Raw genomic sequence first — 20773 nt, 5'->3', positions numbered from 1 at the left:
CACAAGTCTACTAAAGGACAAGTATACACACATCAGAGATGCTTGTCTTCCACCACTGGAGAGCCAGGATGTCATCAAAGAGGTGCCTTGACCTCTCAATGTTAGATGTCCAAGTATAGGTCCATTGTGTGTGTGTGTGTGTGTGTGTGTGTGTGTGTGTGTGTGTGTGTGTGTGTGTGTGTGTGTGTGTGTGTGTGTGTGTGTGTGTGTGTTTCAATAGCTTCCCGAACATTTTCCCACTTTCCTGACTATTTATCTACTATATTCTTACTGAAGTCTTCACATAAGCTTAATTTAGCTATTTTTAAATAAACATTACATGCCGAAATCCATGCTTCTGCTGCACACAAGCCAAAAATCATACTCGAACTTGACTCAGAAAGCAAGTGATGAATCATGATACATCATCATCAAATTCCTGACATGTACCCTCAAGGGGTGTACAGGATATGATAGTACTACATGAGAAAAATTACATCATTACTAACTTCCTATCTACAATTTTCCTCCAAATCAGTCTGTTACTTGTCAAGACTCCAACATTATCAGATCTTATATTTCTATCATCTAGAGCACTTTGTACAGTATTAATCCACCTATATCTTGGTCTTCCTCTGGGTCATTTTACTGCCAACCTAGCAGAGAACACTTGTTTTGCTAATCTTTCTTCGCCCATTCTGTTTAAGTGACCATACCACCTGAGATTAGCTCTGCTAGCACATTCCTGGATGCTGACAATGTCAAGTTCTTTCCTAATATCCTCATTTTTAATATGATATTGCCATTGACGCCATCTGTTCACGCCTATAATCTTTCTCAGGACTCTCATATCTGTGGTCTCTAGTCTTTGGTCAAGTGTTTTACTTCTGACCCAGCTCTCAGATCCATAAGTTAAAACTGCTTTGAACAGCTAATTTAGTGTTCTGACTAATTTCTCTCTTATTCCATATGAATTTATTCAACTGACTTCCCACCATACCAGCTTTGCTGATTCTGTTGTCTATTTCTATATTTAATTTACCATCTTCAGTAAAAATTGTGCCTAAATAGCTGAAATGTTTTACTTGTTCCACAGGTTCTCCATTCACAACACAGTTGACATTTTCAATGATTCTGCCTATTTTCACTGTCTTTATCTTTTTAATGCTGACCTTCATACCATATCCATTACAACAATTTTTAGCAAAAGAAAAGAGTGAGAGAGTTAGAATGATTAGCCTTTTGCCACGGTATGACAGCAAAATGTTTAAAAGGAGGGCCGTAATTGCGAATGACTTTATGCGTGGGTTATGAATGACGAGTGGTGTGGAATTTGTGGACGTGTGGAGTGAGTTTGATGGGCGAAAGGATCTATATAAGATGGATGGCTTGCATTTGAATGGTTACGGTGTAAGAAGACTTGAGAAAGTGTTGCTGAATGTAGTGGATGTGCAAATTCAGGGAAACTAGATTTGTTAAGGGGGGGAAGTAGATATACAGTCCTTAGGGAGGCAGTTGAATGTAAGAATGAATATAATATGCCCGAGCAAATAAGGACAACAAACCAAAGTGGGATAGTTAATATAAGGCATCAAGGTAGGGTTGGGGCTAATGGGGGTCTTAAATTCATGTACACTAATGCTAGGAATATTAGGAACAAGAAGGAAGAGTTTTTGGCCATGGTTGGCACTTCCAGACCACAGGTTATTGGTATTAGTGAAACATGGCTGACTGTAGATGATATAGCTAGTGGGATTGAATGTGATGGGTATAGTGTGTTCAGGAATGACAGAGAGAATAAAATGGGGAGAGGAGTATTGTTGATGATAGCTGATGAGCTACAGCCAAGGAGAATAGAAGTTGAATTGCAGGATAGAGAAAAGAGCACATTTGAGGCCATTTGGTGTGAGATTGTGGCTAGCAGAACTAAATATACAATTGGGTGCTGCTATAGACCAGGTGATGGAAAAGATGGTGGTGACAGTATGCACAAGCAAATAGAAGAAATGAGTGGAAGGAGGGTGATTATTATGGGAGATTTCAACTATGGTCGCATTGATTGGAGTGAGGAGAGGACACACGGGAGGAAGGAATTGGATTTTATGCGGTTATTAAGGGATAACTATCTGCGACAGCATGTAATGGAAAATACTAGGGTTCAGAGAGTGCTTAACCTAGTAATTATATCTGAGGATTTTGGCTGTAACAAATATGACCACATTGCCACCAATCGGTGAGAGTGATCATAGGGTCTTGACTTGGGAGGTGGCTAAAGGTGTAGAATTTTCAATTAAGACAGGGTACATGTGGAATTATCGGGCTGGAAAGTATGACAAGCTTAGGAGCTTGATTGGCTCAGTGCCATGGCATATGCAAGGACTAGAAGTTGATAGTGCATGGGAGGTAGTTAAGAAGTGCTTGCATGAAGCAATGGCTGACTGTATACCTAGAGTCCAAATAATAAATCAAGTAGGGGTTAAATGGATGAATAACACCATTAAGCTTGAGCTGCAAAAAAAGAAACAACTATGGAGGGAATTTAAGGAGAAAGGTGACCAGCAGGCACATGAACGGTATAAAGCGCAGGCCAGAAGGGTGACGAGTGTGGTAAGAAAAGCAAAAAAGGATTACGAAAGAACATTGGCCATGCAGGCTAAAGAGACTCCTAAACAGTTTTTTAGATATGTAGCAAGTAAAAGGAAAAATGTAAATGGCAGAATGATTTTAAAGAATGCCCATGGTAGGGAGGTAACTGAATCAGTTCAGATAGTTGAGTTACTGAGTGAGCACTTTGCAAGAATATATCATCCAGGTGGTAACTTTGCAGAAACGAATAAACCAGTAGATTATACGGGAATTGTGGTGAATGAAGTGGAGGTGAGTAGTCTATTGCATAACCTCAATGTCAATACTTCTGTGGGATTGAATGGTATACCAGCTCGTGTAGTACGAGAAGCAGCTAAAGAATTGTCAGTACCCTTGACCATTTTGTTTAATTTGAGTCTCGGGTCTGGGTTAGTCCCGAGCAGGTGGAAGGAGGGGAAAATAGTTCCACTGCATAAAGGTGGTTCCAAGACTGCTGTTGTAAATTACCGACCGATTAGCATATCAGGAATCATTGTCAAGGTCTTAGAGAAATTAGTCAAGAAAAGAATACAGGATTGGATAGATGAAAATGAAATATTGTAAGGGGGCAACATGGTTTTGTGAAGGGTAGATCATGCCTCAGTAACTTGCTCACGTTTTATAACACAGTGACAGCTGAACTGGATAGGGGTAATGGGTTTACAGTGATACTACTAGACCTTGCCAAGGCCTTTGACAGGATACCACATGGAACCCTAATCAGTAAACTGGAGCAGATGGGGATAGATATAGGGTTGGTAAGATGGATAGGAGGGTGGTTGAAGGAGAGATACCAGAGAGTGGTTTATTCAGGAGTGGAGTCAAAAAGACGTCTTGTGACTAGTGGAGTGCTGCAGGGCTCTGTTCTTGGACCACTGCTTTTCAATTTGTTCATCAATGATATTGGAAAGGATTTGAGAGGAAGTGTTCACTTGTTTGCTGATGATGCAAAGTTGGGTAGAGCAATTGTGAGTGCACAGGATGTCAAAATTTTACAGGATGATTTGGATAGTTTGGAGGACTGGGCTAGGAAAAATGGATGTCAGTTTAATGTGGAAAAGTGTAAGGTTATGCACTTTGGGGTGAAAGGAATAGCAGCAGTATATCGCATAGGTGGAACCGTACTCCAGGAGATTGATGAGGTCAGGGATTTGGGAGTGTTGGTGGATAGGGAGTTGAAGTTTAGGGGGCACACTGCAAAAGTGACTAAAACAGCTCACGAAATCACTTGGCTTCTGAAAAATACTTTAACATGCAGAGACAAACAAGTTGTTGTTCCTCTGTATCGAGCCTTGATACGACCCCATCTGGACTTCTGTGCCCAGTTATGGGCACCAGGGTTTCTTCGTGATGGGGAGGAAGTGGAGAGGGTCCAGAGACGAGTGACCAAGATGATAGCAGGTCTGTGGAATGAACCTTATGAGAATAGGTTGAAGATCTGTGGGTTGCAGAAATTGGACGATAGGCGAAGGAGGGGTGATATGATTGAGACATTCAAATTACTGAAGGGTTTTTATAAGATTGATCCAGAAGATATTTTTGAAAATATGACTGGTGGTGGGAGGACTAGGGGCCATGCATGGAAGCTGGGCAAGAGCGTGGTTGACAAGGGTGTTAGAGCTAGGTTTTTTACTTGGAGAGTGGTGAATCAGTGGAATAAGCTTCCAGAGTCTGTTGTGGGTGCTACGACCGTGAATGAGTTCAAGGCAAGATATGATAGATACTGTGTGAATGTTGAATAGTTGTTCCAGACATGATGTTAGGGCCTCCCTCGATGAGTCTGTCGACTCCTTGGAGTTTCCCGGAACAATAATAATAATAATAATAATAATAATAACAGTTATTCAATTTAGTGAGAGAATCTTGCAGACTTGTAGCGGATTTATTTAGAAGTATAACATCATCTGCATAAAGCAAAGAGCTGACATTAACATCTCCAATTCTGATATCATGTTTAATACCACTTTCCTTCAAAATGTGATCCATATAGATAATGAATAACAGAGGGGATAATGTACATCCTTGTCTCACACTAGATTTAACATTTAAACCAGCTTCCTGTACTTCCTTCAATTCTAACTGCTGACTTACAACTCAAATAAAGACTGGGTATTGCTTAATATAATGTCCCATTGACACCATATAACTGTAGCGTACTGAAGAGCTTCTCTCTTGGCACCTTGTCATATGCCTTTTCCAAATCGACAAAACTTAAATACAGATCTTTGTTATATTCCCATGCTTTCTCGACTATTTGTCGTAAAGTGAAGATCTGATCCTGACAGCCTCTATTTGGCCTGAATCCATCTTGTTCTTCACCAAGCTTTTCTTCCACAATTCTTCTCAACCGTTTCTCAAGTATACTTGCAAAGATCTTGCCAGGAACACTCAGTAGGGAAATACCTCTGTAATTCTCACATTCAGTTTTATTTCCCTTTTTTATATATGGGTACTATGAGAGCTCTATTCCAATCATCGCGAATTCGTCCCTCTGTCCAAGCTTTCTGAACTATGCAGTGCAGCCACTATAAGACTCTTATACTACCATACTTCAGCATATCTGGTCGAATATCATCTACTCCTGCTGCCTTTCCACATTTCAAGCCTTTGATGGCTATTTCTACTTCAAGTATGGATATGTATTCCTGACTGCATGCCTGATCAATGTTTTTTACCACTGTGCTGTCATCACTGCTTGTTTGATTTAGCAGTTTTTCAGAGTAATTACTCCATACTTCAAGGATATCTTTTTCTCCAGTTTTCATGTCACCTTTATCATCTCTAACTCCTTTTACAGCACTCTTTCCTCCATTCTTAAGCTTCTTCAACAACCTCCAGAATATTTTGCCACCTTCTTCATATTTATTTTCTATATTCTTGCCAAAGTCCTCCCATGACTTTTGTTTAGCTAGTTTTACACAGTGTTTAGCTTTCTTACATTTGTCTCTGTATTTTCTAAGAGCACAAGCTGACTTATTTGCCAGGAACATTTGATATGCTTTCTTCTTTTCCTTCACTGCCTCTTTAACTTCCTGTGTCCACTAAGGAGTTCTAATTTTTCTATCCTTGCAGACAACTTCGCCACATGCCTTTCGAGCTGAATCAATCAGGGCTTTTTTCAAGGCTAGCCATTGAATCTCCAAGGTTTGATTCCTGTTCTCAAACTCTTTCATTTTTTCTTCAATAATCTTTGTGTATTTTAGTCTACAGTTCACATCTGAGAGCTGCTCAACTTTTATTCGCTTTAAAACTTTCTTACATGTTATTCTTTTCAATATGAAATTCAATTTTATCCTGCTCAAGACTAAATAGTGATCACATCCAATTTCAAATCTTCTGTACACGGTGGTGTCCTGCACCAGGGAGAAAACATCACTATCAACAATAACATAGTCAATGAGACTTTTCTTATTCCTTGCCTCTTCTCTCCATGTGAATTTGTGCACATTTTTATGTTGGAACATGGTGTTAGTAATAACCAGTCTATGTCCTGAGCAGAAATCCAACAGATATTTGCCATTATTATTAGCTTTGCTCTTTTCTCCAAATTTTCCCAAAATGTTTTTGTATGTCTGACAATCATTTCCTACTCTGCTATTTAGATCCCCAACAAGGACCAACTTTTCCTTTTTCATTGTGTCAGTTGCCTTTTCTAAAGCCTCAAAAAATTCCTCCACTTCTACCTTAGTAGAACCTTCTGTGGGATCACAGACACAAATAAGTCTCATTGTCCAGTTCCCCATTCTCATATTTGCCCACATTACTCTACTAGAGACTGATTGCCATTCAAGAAGATTAGCCTTGTATTTTGTGTTGAATACTATGGCTACTCCTTCTTTTCCTTGATTGTGATACATACTTTTTAATTACATGGAAGTCGTGTATGGAATCAGTAAAAAGGAATGTAGTTTACAGAATGTACTATATCATACCTGTTAAGTGTAGTAATTATGGCATCGGAATGCCCATTCTGATGTTGAACAGGATTTCTTTATTAAAACAACAATAACAACAATAAAAAAAAAAACATTATATCAACATTCTGGATATTATAATATTTGTTGTCTATTATAATATCAGTACTATAGAAATTACTGAGTACTGAAATTTATAATGTACTATGTTATACTGCAAATAACATGATTTGAGAAAATGGGAGCGGAAAAGTTGGAATGACCAACACAAAGTCCCGATTTCAATTCTAAGAAAACCATGAGGAAATATTACACATTGAGATCAACTTCTACAGAACCAAATGCCATTTTGCAGAAAAAATTTCCAAAATACCTATGCATTTATCAAAAATGGACACAGATAAGTGTGAAGATAAAGCATTTCTGGTCGAATATCATCTACTCCAGCTGCCTTTCCACATTACAAGCCTTTGATGGCTATTTCTACTTCAAGTATGGATATGTATTCCTGACTGCATGCCTGATCAATGTTTTTTACCACTGTGCTGTCATCACTGCTTGTTTGATTTAGCAGTTTTTCAGAGTAATTACTCCATACTTCAAGGATATCTTTTTCTCCAGTTTTCATGTCACCTTTATCATCTCTAACTCCTTTTACAGCACTCTTTCCTCCATTCTTAAGCTTCTTCAACAACCTCCAGAATATTTTGCCACCTTCTTCATATTTATTTTCTATATTCTTGCCAAAGTCCTCCCATGACTTTTGTTTAGCTAGTTTTACACAGTGTTTAGCTTTCTTACATTTGTCTCTGTATTTTCTAAGAGCACAAGCTGACTTATTTGCCAGGAACATTTGATATGCTTTCTTCTTTTCCTTCACTGCCTCTTTAACTTCCTGTGTCCACTAAGGAGTTCTAATTTTTCTATCCTTGCAGACAACTTCGCCACATGCCTTTCGAGCTGAATCAATCAGGGCTTTTTTCAAGGCTAGCCATTGAATCTCCAAGGTTTGATTCCTGTTCTCAAACTCTTTCATTTTTTCTTCAATAATCTTTGTGTATTTTAGTCTACAGTTCACATCTGAGAGCTGCTCAACTTTTATTCGCTTTAAAACTTTCTTACATGTTATTCTTTTCAATATGAAATTCAATTTTATCCTGCTCAAGACTAAATAGTGATCACATCCAATTTCAAATCTTCTGTACACGGTGGTGTCCTGCACCAGGGAGAAAACATCACTATCAACAATAACATAGTCAATGAGACTTTTCTTATTCCTTGCCTCTTCTCTCCATGTGAATTTGTGCACATTTTTATGTTGGAACATGGTGTTAGTAATAACCAGTCTATGTCCTGAGCAGAAATCCAACAGATATTTGCCATTATTATTAGCTTTGCTCTTTTCTCCAAATTTTCCCAAAATGTTTTTGTATGTCTGACAATCATTTCCTACTCTGCTATTTAGATCCCCAACAAGGACCAACTTTTCCTTTTTCATTGTGTCAGTTGCCTTTTCTAAAGCCTCAAAAAATTCCTCCACTTCTACCTTAGTAGAACCTTCTGTGGGATCACAGACACAAATAAGTCTCATTGTCCAGTTCCCCATTCTCATATTTGCCCACATTACTCTACTAGAGACTGATTGCCATTCAAGAAGATTAGCCTTGTATTTTGTGTTGAATACTATGGCTACTCCTTCTTTTCCTTGATTGTGATACATACTTTTTAATTACATGGAAGTCGTGTATGGAATCAGTAAAAAGGAATGTAGTTTACAGAATGTACTATATCATACCTGTTAAGTGTAGTAATTATGGCATCGGAATGCCCATTCTGATGTTGAACAGGATTTCTTTATTAAAACAACAATAACAACAATAAAAAAAAAAACATTATATCAACATTCTGGATATTATAATATTTGTTGTCTATTATAATATCAGTACTATAGAAATTACTGAGTACTGAAATTTATAATGTACTATGTTATACTGCAAATAACATGATTTGAGAAAATGGGAGCGGAAAAGTTGGAATGACCAACACAAAGTCCCGATTTCAATTCTAAGAAAACCATGAGGAAATATTACACATTGAGATCAACTTCTACAGAACCAAATGCCATTTTGCAGAAAAAATTTCCAAAATACCTATGCATTTATCAAAAATGGACACAGATAAGTGTGAAGATAAAGCATTTCTGAAGCAATCAGACATCCTTTTTTTGCAACATAGTGTGTATTTATGTATTGTTCTTATTCACAACAGATACTGAAAACAAAAGCAGCATCACACAGAGTTTACAAATGAATAGCAATAAAAGATTCAATTTAAATTTAGTTAGCATGCAACTCACCAAGACTTCAGCAGACAATAATGGTGGTGGTAATATCACAGAAGAGGATTCGGGAGGTGATGATCCAGTTTGAGATGTTAAAACTTCTTTTAGTCTGCACAGTTCAGAATCTTTGATTTCCATCATATCAAGGAAGGTACCAATTTTTTTCTCAAGATAGAGATTCTTAAGGCCAAGCCTTTCTTGAAGGCTTCGAAGTGACATGACAAACTGATTGTATAAATCTTTCTTATACATTTCAGCCTTGAAGAAACAACAACAAAAAAAAGTTTTATAAATAGTTTTAGAAAAATTGGTGAAATACTTCATGTGTACAGCTTAGTAAGGAATCCATTACTGTATATTCCATTAAATTAAAGTCAAGAAATTATATCCCTTTTTATCCAAGTGTAAGCAAACAAAGTTTGTATGTGAAGTATCTTTACATCTAGGCTATTTGTATATAAAGACTAATGACTTCACATTAATCACCTTAGTATCCCATAATGTAAAGCTCACACACAAAGAAGGGCCACTACCCAGACCAGTTTCGACCTTTATTGAGGTCTCATCAATGGGAACCAGACCCAGAAGAGATACCAATGTTGAAGGAATGCAGAAGTCATATATTTCCAATATATAAGTGAAAAGGCGTAACATTTTATTATTAAAAACTCTTGTATTTTAAAGACTAATGACTTCACATTAATCACCTTAGTATCCCATAATGTAAAGCTCACACACAAAGAAGGGCCACTACCCAGACCAGTTTCGACCTTTATTGAGGTCTCATCAATGGGAACCAGACCCAGAAGAGATACCAATGTTGAAGGAATGCAGAAGTCATATATTTCCAATATATAAGTGAAAAGGTGTAACATTTTATTATTAAAATACTCTGGATTAGGGCTACACATACCATCCACTGAATTAGAAACCATTTTGCAGATATACGTAAATGTTACTCATGCAGCAGAGATGAAAAATAAAAAAACTTGGTCATGTGTGTCACATGTGCTAGGCAACTATTTAAGAAAGCTGCTGGTCAGTAATTTTCAATAGTAATTTTTCCACTGTTGATCACAATGGAAAAACAAAGGATCTTTAAATTAAAGTTCAATAAAGAGTTTATTGTGGATGCCCATCCAGGCTAGAGCCACAATTTTGAAAATAGCAGAGCTGACTGGTTTCTCAAAAAAAAGTGAGATATCTTAGGTGTTTAATTGGCAGGAAAATAACCCACATTGCTTGTCTAAGGGGTATAACTGTGGTCCTAAGACAGTCTGTCAGGAACAAGATTGCTGTCACCAAGAAGGCTTGTACAGACAAACAGAACATCCTGTGTGCAGGAATTGACCAAAGCATTTAATGAAGGCTGTTTCCCAACCCAAATCTCACTGAACTATGCACAATGAATTGAAGAGAAGCAGTACTGGCAGTCACTAAAGGTTGTCATCCAACACAGTATTAAATAAAAGTTTCTAATTCCGTAGCTAGTATGTGTAGTTATTGCAAGTTTTTATTGCTTGGTTATAAATTAAAGTAAACATCAAGAAATTAGATTTTTGTATAATCCTTTTTGTTTAATCAAGTGTAAGAAAACAAAGTTTGCACATGAAGTATCCCAAATAGGCTATTTGTATATAGAGGCTAATGACCACATTAATTGCCTTACTAAATCACTTAAGGAATTGAACAACGTAGATACGAATATAAATTAAATTACACTTTAATAAATATTTCCAATATTTCGGCAACGTCACGTTGCCATTTTCAAGAGGACCATAATCAACCTTTCTTCAGTCACCCTGAAGCCTTAAGCACTCAACACACTTTCACATGGCCACAACTTTGCCATTGCTCTCAGAAAAATACCTAGTGAGGATATTATGATCCAGATCGAACGCGGAATCCAACACCTTCTACATCAAATCGCCAACAGTGTAAGACTGGATGTAGCTTGTGTCCACTCCAAAGAAAGACCACCAAGAACCAACATATTCAACAAGGAATATAAAGCTCTACAGGAAATGAGGAATAATAAAGAATTAGTTATCTACAGGAAATGAGGAATAATAAAGAATTAGTTATGTAGTACTTAACCAAAAGGCCTACACAGGTAAGCTTAATGCTCTTCTATTAGATCGGCCTACTTACCTCCCTATCGAATACAATCCCACCAACTCAGAAATTAGAAAACTTCACAGGCTCCTTAAGAAAGTCACTTCTTGGCCTGTAGAAGTTACCAACAGATTAAAGGCATTTAACTCTATACCTCCCAGTATTTACGGACTCCCAAAAATTTGTATGTGGGGGAATCAGTGGATGGCATTGATTCCCACACATACAAATTAGCTAAACATTTGGCCAAAGAGCTCACACACCATCACACATAAAAAACTCAGCCCACATCAAAGCCAGCATAGAAAACCTTACACTCCAACATACTGACATAATGGTCAGCTTTGACGTCTCCTCCTTATTCACAAATGTCCCACTCAAGGAAACTTTAGAGCTAATCCAAGCTAAATTTTCTCCCGATATCTCAGCCCTATTTCAGTTCACAATGAACTCAGGCTATTTCGTTGGGCAGGGAAAATTCTACAAACAAATAGAGGGGACAGCAATGGGTTCACTACTCTCCCCCATCCTTGGCCAAGAAGAGACCTTTGAAGAAAAAGCCTTAGAAAAAGCCTCTGCCCCACAAAAACCAACCATATGGCTTCTCTACGTTAATGATGTGTTCACTATTTGGCCACATGGCTCTGAAACACTCCTCTCCTTCTTAACACATTTAAACAACCAACACCCCAGAATCAAGTTCACCCTGGAAAATGAGGAAAACAACAGCCTCCCTTTCCTAGACACACAAATCACCCAACAGCCTGATGGAACCTTGGTTTTCTGTTTATAGAAAACCCACCCATACAGGCAGATACATTCACCAACAATCCCCCCCCCCCCTTACAACAATATGGAGAGGTGAAAACACTATACAACAAGGCTAAACTAATCTGTTCTAATGACATGGAACTAAATCACCTCAACACTTTCTCAGCCAATGGCTACCCCCCCAAAAAAAATCCAAAAAATATTAAAACCTACAAACCGCAGCCCCCCCTTCCCCCTCCACAACAAGGATTACTCTAAATCCATCACCATTCCCTACATCCGAGGCACCTCGGAAAAAATTACCAAAATCTTAAAAAAACATGACCTGACCTCCTGTTACAAGCCTTACAGAAAATTGGCATCCCTTATCCGCTCCACCAAAGACCAACCACTTCCCCTAGACCTACCTGGTGTATACCAGGTCCCTTGCAGTTGTCAACTGTCTTACTTTGGCTAAACAGGCAGGACAGCGAATATCAGAATTTCTGAACACAAGGACTACATCCGTTTTCACAAGTACAGCCATTCTGGTCTTGAAGACCATGCTCTGGACACACGCCACAGAATACGGTGGAAGAAAGCTACAGTAATACACCGTAGCAAATACAAACTCGAAAGACTATTCATGGAATCAGCCTCAGCCCTAAGAAACTCTCCAAACCTCAAAAAATTTGGTTGTATGCGACTGTCTGAAATCTGGGAGGCTTACATCAACAGACTTTCAGCCAACAACGGCCAAGAATATCTACTTAGCCCGCTAGAGGGCACCAACAGGACTTTTAGGAGAACAATAGCTTCATCTCTTCATTCTCAGTTACTGTGTTGTATTGCCTACGTGCACTTGCCTTTTTTTGTAAGTTCCTTTTGAAAATGGCAACGTGATGTTGCCGAAATATCGGAAATATTTATTAAAGTGTAATTTAATTTATACTGTTCAATTCCTTAAGTGATTTAGTAATGCATAACCAATGTATAAGCCTGTCTACGAGAATTAATTGCTTTAGTATCCCATAATGCAAAGCACACATCCTTTTGTTTATATTCCATGTCTTTCCCAATCTCAACTAAATTTAAAACAGCACCCATGAAAAGTCAAGCAAAGAGAACCTGATTACATGCACTTTATTTATCTCTTTTGGTCTCAAAGGTGTCATTTGTGTATATATTTGCTCTGATATGCCATATCGGAGTTCCAACTTTTATTCATTTTTACTCACTTTAGGCAGAAAAATTTTCAGCTATTCTATCAGACTTATTTGACTTATTTGTTGTCTCTATTTTTATCCTAATGTCATCGATGATTCTGATTTCTTTTTTTTTAATTCTTGGCTTTAAATGTTGATTTTCTCCAGTCGAACTTTCCTAATAATGAAAGCCTTCATCCATGGAAATCCTAGTGTTAACCAGTCCATCTACCCTTCCTTTTTCAACTGCACATATCCAGTGGGAAGAGATGCTGAAACATTTGCTATCACTGATCTTACACAAATTGTTCAGATGCCTATCAGAATACTAGATAACCCTAACCACTATCCAAATATTCTAGATTTCCTCCTCACTAGTGACCCTTATGAATATACTGTGGGTGTTGTATTCCTCAGGCAATTCCAACCACACTCTAATACTGATTTTTTCTCCCATGTGCAGTATTCAGGCAGTCACAATCAATGAAATTAACTGTTGAATTTCACTCTGTTCTAATTCAAACATTTACATGGAATGAAACAAATTCTTATTGGTATGGAAACATTTATTCCAAATTTCACTTTACATCCTTATCCCTTGTCCAGGTCTTAGTTCTCCAAGAAGTGTGCCAAGGCTGTACATGAAAAGAACTGGGTATATCACAACTGAAAGATGAAAATTACAGTATTTCAGTTGTGATATGCCACATGCCCAGTTCTTTTCATAAAGACCCATAAAGAAAGCTTCATCAACAAACTATCAACACACCAAAGCTAATTCTGAAAGGACTAAAAGCAGAAAACCTGTGTAGTATCCAAATGGCTTTCTAGTCTTTTGCCAAAGTTATAAAGCTATTGGCCTTAACTTTTGTTACTTACTGTTCATCTACTTCTTTTGCACTTGGATAGTTCCACTTTACCATTTCCCACAAAAAAAAAAAAAAAAAAAAACAGCTATTGGCATTTTATTTTTCCTCTAATACTTGCATAGACAATATTAATAAATGCCTTCCTACCATTCCAAACACACAGCATTCAATGCTCCCTTTGATTTCTCACCATAAAAAGATTAGAAGAACCTTGTTTAACCTGGTTACTGTAAAAGTTTACAGGTTTAACTCCTGTTCTCTGCTGCCTTTCTATTCTCTCCTATTCTAGTAGTATCTGTCCTACAGCATGGAAATTAATCCGTATTCAATCCATTCCAAACAAATCTTTGCCATCTAATTAATGTCCAATTTTATTCACTTCAGTTTTTTCTATATAAGCATTATGCATTAAGAAAGTGTCACTATCCATATTGGTTTTGACCTTTATTGAGGTCTCATCAGCAGGAGCCACACTCAGGAAAGATACCAAGGTTGATCCCATAATGCGAAGCACACTTCCTTTCAGAAGTGGGTTTTGCATTATGGGATAATAAGTCAAATGATGTGAAGTCATCGGCTTCTATATACAAGTAGCCTAGTCATGAAAATATCTCACATGTAAGCTTTGTTTGCTTACACTTGGATAAAGGATTAAACAAAAATATAATTCATGGCAAGGATAATTCTTTCTGTATAGTATAATTCTTTTTTTTTTCAAATGAAAAAAAAAAAAAAACTTTTTACATTTATTTCTCATTCAGAGTATTTTAATAATAAGCTGATACACTTTCTGTACTACTTGTTTATGAGAAATATATGATCTCTGCATTAATTCACATTAGTGTCTTCCCTGGGTCTGGCTTAGTGATCCTCCCTTAAATGAAAAGTACTGTGCTTCCAAAAGGAAGTGGATTTTGTATTATGGGATACTAAGGCAACTGATGTGAAGTTATCAGACTATATATACAAGTAGTCTAGTCATGAAGATGCTTCATGCACATACTTTAATTACACTTGGATAAAAAAATTAAACAAGAATATAATTTCTAAAATATAATTTATGGTGACTATAATTTATTAGACTAACAAATTCTACAATCTTCAATTCTAATCTCCACACTATTATTCTGTGGAGATCTGATAACTTTGCTAATTTCAATAGTAAAACTCAATCCTATTTTATTTCTTGCAAAAAAAATCCATTTATCTTCTAGTCTTACTTTTGATATGTCCAAATCTCTAGAAAAGATGAGAGTACTCTTCTTGGGATTATTCTAACCTAAAATCTCTTTTGGCATAAACATATTACAAATATCACTTACTCAGCATCCAAAAAATTAGGTTTTCACATTACCTCTGAGCTCTATCAACTGCATATAAATTGTGAATTCATCCCAAACACTGAATACTCTTCCCCATTTGAGGATGGTGATCCTATACACAAACTAAAAATACTAAAAATATTTACTCAGTACAAAAGAGAGCAATTAGGTTGATTAATGATCCATCTCTCACTAACTCATTCCATTCTCTTCCACACAGACTTTCAGTTACTGCCCATTTGCATTTTCTATAAATATTTCATGGACAATTATCATCAGAATTGGCATCAGTAATCTTCCTACCCTCTTTTACTACTCACAATATCACAATTCATCTCTAAACTCACATAACATTTTTTTCCATCTTTATTTTTTCCTTCCACTGCTTCTCAAAGACAATATAATAATAATATCATCATCATCATTATTTTCTCAAGTATTTCCATGGAGACAAAGACTCAATGTAAGAGGCTCACAACTCATCAAATTACTCCTTGAACTCATTCATTAACAAATAACTCACAACAGCAACCTATTCCATCCATTTACCATCCTCCAAGCAAAAAATCTTGTACTAACCCCCTTGCTTACCACACTTTTACACAATTTCAGGGGAGACCCTCTTTTTCTGCATTTTCCTGTCATGTAGAAAAAAAGAATTTTGGTGTCAAGCCTACAAAATCCCATCAATTAATTATTTGTTTCTATCATGTCCTCTCTTTGTTTTGCCTATCGACTACTCTTTGTGGCAGTAGTCGATTCAATCTCACTTCAGAGGGAGCATTCCAACAGAGTTGTCATAATCTTAGTCACATGCCTCTGGATCCTTTCCACCACTTCCTCATTCCCATGGAATCAAAGCAAACCTCATCTGCTCACAATAGTCCAGATGTGGAATTATTAAAGCTGAATAATAACCAATGTATCCCTGCATGTCAGTGTGTTCATCAACAATTAGTAAACTAATGTACTATTTTGGCTGATTTTGCAATATGCCTAAACTTCAATCATTTTCAAATTCCTAGCCTTATCAACCTCCTGCAATTCAGTTTCATCAATGTACTGCAGGACTACCATCTTTTTATCGGACTCCCAACCACAAAGTGACGGGCTAGTCATTGCTAAAACCATGTCCTGAACAGAAAACCAACTGGAACTTACCATTATTATTATCTCTGCTCTTTCTCCAAATATTCTCAAGTATTTCTATATTATTATTATTATTATTATTATTATCTGAGACCTCCAGGGAGTCAAGGACTCATCGAAGGAGGCTGTAAATTACCCAACCCAGCTATCATACCTTCCCTTAAATTCATTTATTCAATTCCCTTAAATTCAATGTACTGCAGGACTACCATCTTTTTATCGGACTCCCAACCACAAAGTGATGGGCTAGTCATTACTAAAACCATGTCCTGAACAGAAAACCAACTGGAACTTACCATTATTATTATCTCTGCTCTTTCTCCAAATATTCTCAAGTATTTCTATATTATTATTATCTGAGACCTCCAGGGAGTCAAGGACTCATCGAAGGAGGCTGTAAATTACCCAACCCAGCTATCATACCTTCCCTTAAATTCATTTACACTAAAAAAATTTCCTCAGTTGAAATGCTATAACATCCATTCAAAAGTTTATAGACCTCTATCATATCACTCCTCTTTCTCCTGTTAACCAGTCTGCAATCCACATACTCGCAATCTGTCCTCATAATCTAAATCTCATAATCTGGATATAACCTTCGTAGCTCTCCTCTGCACCCTTTCCACAGCTTCTTTATCCCCTTGGAACCCAAGAGACCAAATCTGCATACAGTAATCCAAGTGTGGTCTTATCAAAGCCTTATAAAGAGGCAAAATTACTTCCTTACCCTTACATGTCAAGGTTCGCTTCGACATAGCAATTATCCTCTGAGTTATATTTGCAACTTTTGCTATGTGACCTTTGAACTTTAAATTCTTATCCACTAAGATCCCTTGCCTCTTCAGTTTCTTGTAGCATAACTCCGCTAATATAATATGTTGCTAGAACTCTAATCACACCAAAGTGCATAACCTTACTAACATTAAACTGACAGCCATGTTCATTTTATATGGGATTGGAATAGATTATATTCCAATCCCATATTCTCCAGTTTACACAACAGCCTGTCGTGTAGTATCCTATCAAATGCTTTAGAAAATCCAACATTATCATAGTGTATCCATTCCCTTTATCCAACTCAGCTGTAACATTGTTATAAAATATGAGCAAATTGCTAAAACATAACCTTCCTTTAGTAAACCCATGCTGTTCCCTGCAGAGTATAGAATGCTTGTCTACCCATTTCTGTACTCGAGTTCTTACCAACTTCTCTAAAATCTTCACTACCACACCAGAGATACTAATAGGTCGGTAGTTAGAAACATCACTTTTTGCACCACCCTTGTGCAATGGAACTATTATACATTCCTTCCATTCCTGTGGTATCATTCCTGAGCTGAGACTCAAGTTATACAAATGTGTGAAAGGCCTAGCCAATTCAGCTGAACATTCCTTTAGCAGACGGGCTGATATTCCATCTGTCCCTATTAGCAAATTCTTATCCAGGTTATGCAAGAGCTCTTCAAAATCATTTTCATGAACCTCTAACTCTTCATCCAACGTAGCAGTAGCACTGTGCACCATGCTACATACACCTGGTTGATAAATCTTAACAACGTGAGCACTCGTTTACTGAACAATCTCCTTAGCTTCTGACACTCATGTACCATCTGCATTCAATAAAGTTATTCTTCCACAGTCATTCTTTCTTTTGCTTGCGGCATAACGATAAAATTCTTTTGGATTGCCTTTAGCTTGCATGGCCAATTTCTTTTCATACTCCGTTTTAGCTTTTATCACAATACTCATTACTTTTCTGGCCTGAGCTTTATATATTTCTTAACCCCTCTCATTCTTATTCTCACGATATCCTTTCCACATCATCTTCTTCTTGTGGATCTCTAGCTTAATAAGGCTGCACATCCATTTCACTCCCAACCTATTTATTCTTCGAACACCAGGGATACATTCAGATACCACCTCATTCAAGCACTTTTTCAAAGACTCCCATGCATTGCTGACATTTTTCCCATTCAGTAACTGATACCATGGGACCAAAGATAGTATTCTTCTAAGTTGATCATAATTTCCAGAATTGTAATTCAGCATGTAGCCTGATTTAATCGGAGCTTCAATACAAGTAGATACTTCCCAAGAAAGTACAGCATGATCACTGTCACCAATTGGTGGTAAAATAGCCATATTCTTGACAGAGATCCCTTCTGACGCTATGAGCAAATTCAACACTCTTTGACCTCGAGTTCCTTCTTTCACATGCTGCTTGAGAAAGTTGTCTCGCAACAATTCAATAAATTCCTGTTCTTTCTTATCATGAGATTTCTCTTCTACTCAATCAATGTTTGGAAAATTAAAGTCACCCATAATGATCATTTGCTTGGTACCCATAAAGCTAAACTGGCGATGCATTTCTTCGTCCACTACAACTGAGCCACCAGGTCTGCAGCAACACCCTACCATATATTTCATTCTGCTAACCTCCACTTCACACCAGATAGACTCAAATTCATCGCTACACAGGACACTGTTACCATCAATGTTTTCTTGTATTTCTACCCTAACTGGACTTAAATCATCTGATATCATTAGTAGCACTTCTCCTCCTCTCCTATCTCTTCTGCCATTCCTAAAAATAGTATATCAGTTACACTCGTGCCCACTTACCATATCTGATTCTGATAGCCAGGTTTCACTAATGCCAACAATCTTAGGCCACATCGTATTCAATAAAACAACAAACTCAACCCCTTTGTTTCTAATGCTCCTGGCATTTGCATATAGACATAAGAAATTACGATCTAGCCTATTCTTATAATTAGATATGCAAACTATATGGTCTTGTTCTAGAATTTTCACTTTTTCCTCCACAGACATACTTAAAAGGTCCGAACCCAAAGCATATTTTTCCACTCCTTCGCCACATACATAACCATGTTCAAAGGCATTCATATCTTTATCACGTTTGTATACCATAGCTGAACTTTAACACACATTTTTCCCAATCCTCCCTTAAATGATCTAGTTTCCCTGACTCTCTGCATTGGGTCTCATACCAAGAAGTAATTTCTCCAGGTTTCTGATGCCAAATGAATTCAAGTGTAGGTCATCATTCTTATACAAATCTTTTCTGCCATCAAACACACACCACATATCTAAAAACTCACATCCATATCTTCTACACAGCCTGCACGTGAAATCATTTGATATCACTGCCCTCCTTCTTAACTCAGTACTATCATATCTAGGTAGTAATCCTACAATTTTTACTCTCTCAGATTTCTTTCTCGCTTCTATATATCAGCTATTTATTTCCTACTCTTCCTACCCCTTAACTCAGTACTATCATGTCTAGGTAGTAATCCTACAATTTCTACTCTCTCAGATTTCTTTCTCGCTTCTATATATCAGCTTATATCGCTATTTATTTCCTACTCTACTGTTTAGATATCTAACAAGAACCAGCTTTTCATTTTTTTGCTATATTAGCTTTTCTCTCTCTCTCTAATAACTAGAAAAATCCCTTATTCTTTCCTTAGTGGAACTTTCTGTAGGACCAAAGAAATGAAAGTGCCCAATTTTGTACTCTAAAATTTGCCCACATCATTCTACTCAGAAACTTCCAGCCATTCAAGAAGTTTCTCTTTATGTTTAGTCTGAATACGTTTTTTTTCTATATGTCAAGCAAATAAGTTTCTATCATTATCTGAACTATCATGGAGAGTATCTACATACAAAAATCTATTCCTAACTCTCTTGCTCACTACACCATTACACGGCATCCATGGATGGCCTCTCATTCTCCCTTTCTCATACGCAATCTAACATATAATCCCCTTTATTCTTCTTCTACCTCTGATCTTTCCTGGCACAACCATATTTCAACTACAGCTTCTGCAGCTGAAAAAAAAACTTGGTGTACTTTTTCACACAAAACACTACTTCACATCTTCACAGCTGCTAACTCTATAAAAAGCCCAAATCTGCATAGCCATGGAATATTGCTCTCATATTTGGGATGTGCACCAAAATCCTCTCTAAGATTGCTCAATTCTAACTAGAAGAGAGCAATCCAGCTAATTAATGATCCCTCTCTCACAGACATTCAGTTTCTGCCTTGTGCTTCTTTTACAGATATTTTAATGGACAGTGATTTGATGAAGTGGCCACTATTATTCCTCCACTCTCCTCCAAAATCATTAAAACAAGAGCCACTACTAACCAACACCCACTTACAGTCCATCTTGAAGCTCACTGAACCAAAGATTACAACTATCAGGTATTCAAACAAAATGTGAACAAACTCCTCCTCTCTTCTATTCCCTTGCTCACACATGGCACTAATGTGCTACAAATCTTAGAGCCTTTCATGTGTGGATCAAATATATTAAAAAAGTAGAAGTTATATGTACGATGTAAAAGTGATGATTGCATTTTCTCCATAATGCATCTGTATATAAAATGAGTGAAACAGATATAGCATTCTTTCACAATTACCAAAATCTAAAAAAATGTATTGTGTTGTTTTAATTTTTATCATTATCTCATA

At 37.0% G+C, this 20773-nt stretch overlaps 1 protein-coding gene across 2 annotated transcripts in view; it reads right to left on the bottom strand.

Moving 5' to 3' along the window:
- Positions 1–20773, bottom strand: part of LOC150102820 (dynein regulatory complex subunit 4-like) — a 180262-nt gene that overhangs the window by 14701 nt on the left and 144788 nt on the right. Inside the window, exon 8 of one of the 2 annotated variants that reach the window (XM_090399691.1) lies at positions 9099–9117. The exons of the other annotated variant lie outside the window; for it this stretch is intronic. The gene's annotated coding sequence lies outside the window, so the exon portion shown is untranslated. Of the gene's footprint in view, positions 1–9098; positions 9118–20773 lie in introns of those variants that run through there. 2 annotated transcript variants of the gene reach the window in all.

Source organism: Typopeltis vanoorti, chromosome 10 (assembly GCF_054136105.1).
Source record: "Typopeltis vanoorti isolate ZY-2024b chromosome 10, IOZ_Tvanoo_1.0, whole genome shotgun sequence".
Classification (NCBI taxonomy): domain Eukaryota; kingdom Metazoa; phylum Arthropoda; class Arachnida; order Uropygi; family Thelyphonidae; genus Typopeltis; species Typopeltis vanoorti.
This window is presented reverse-complemented; position numbering and strand designations above follow the sequence as displayed.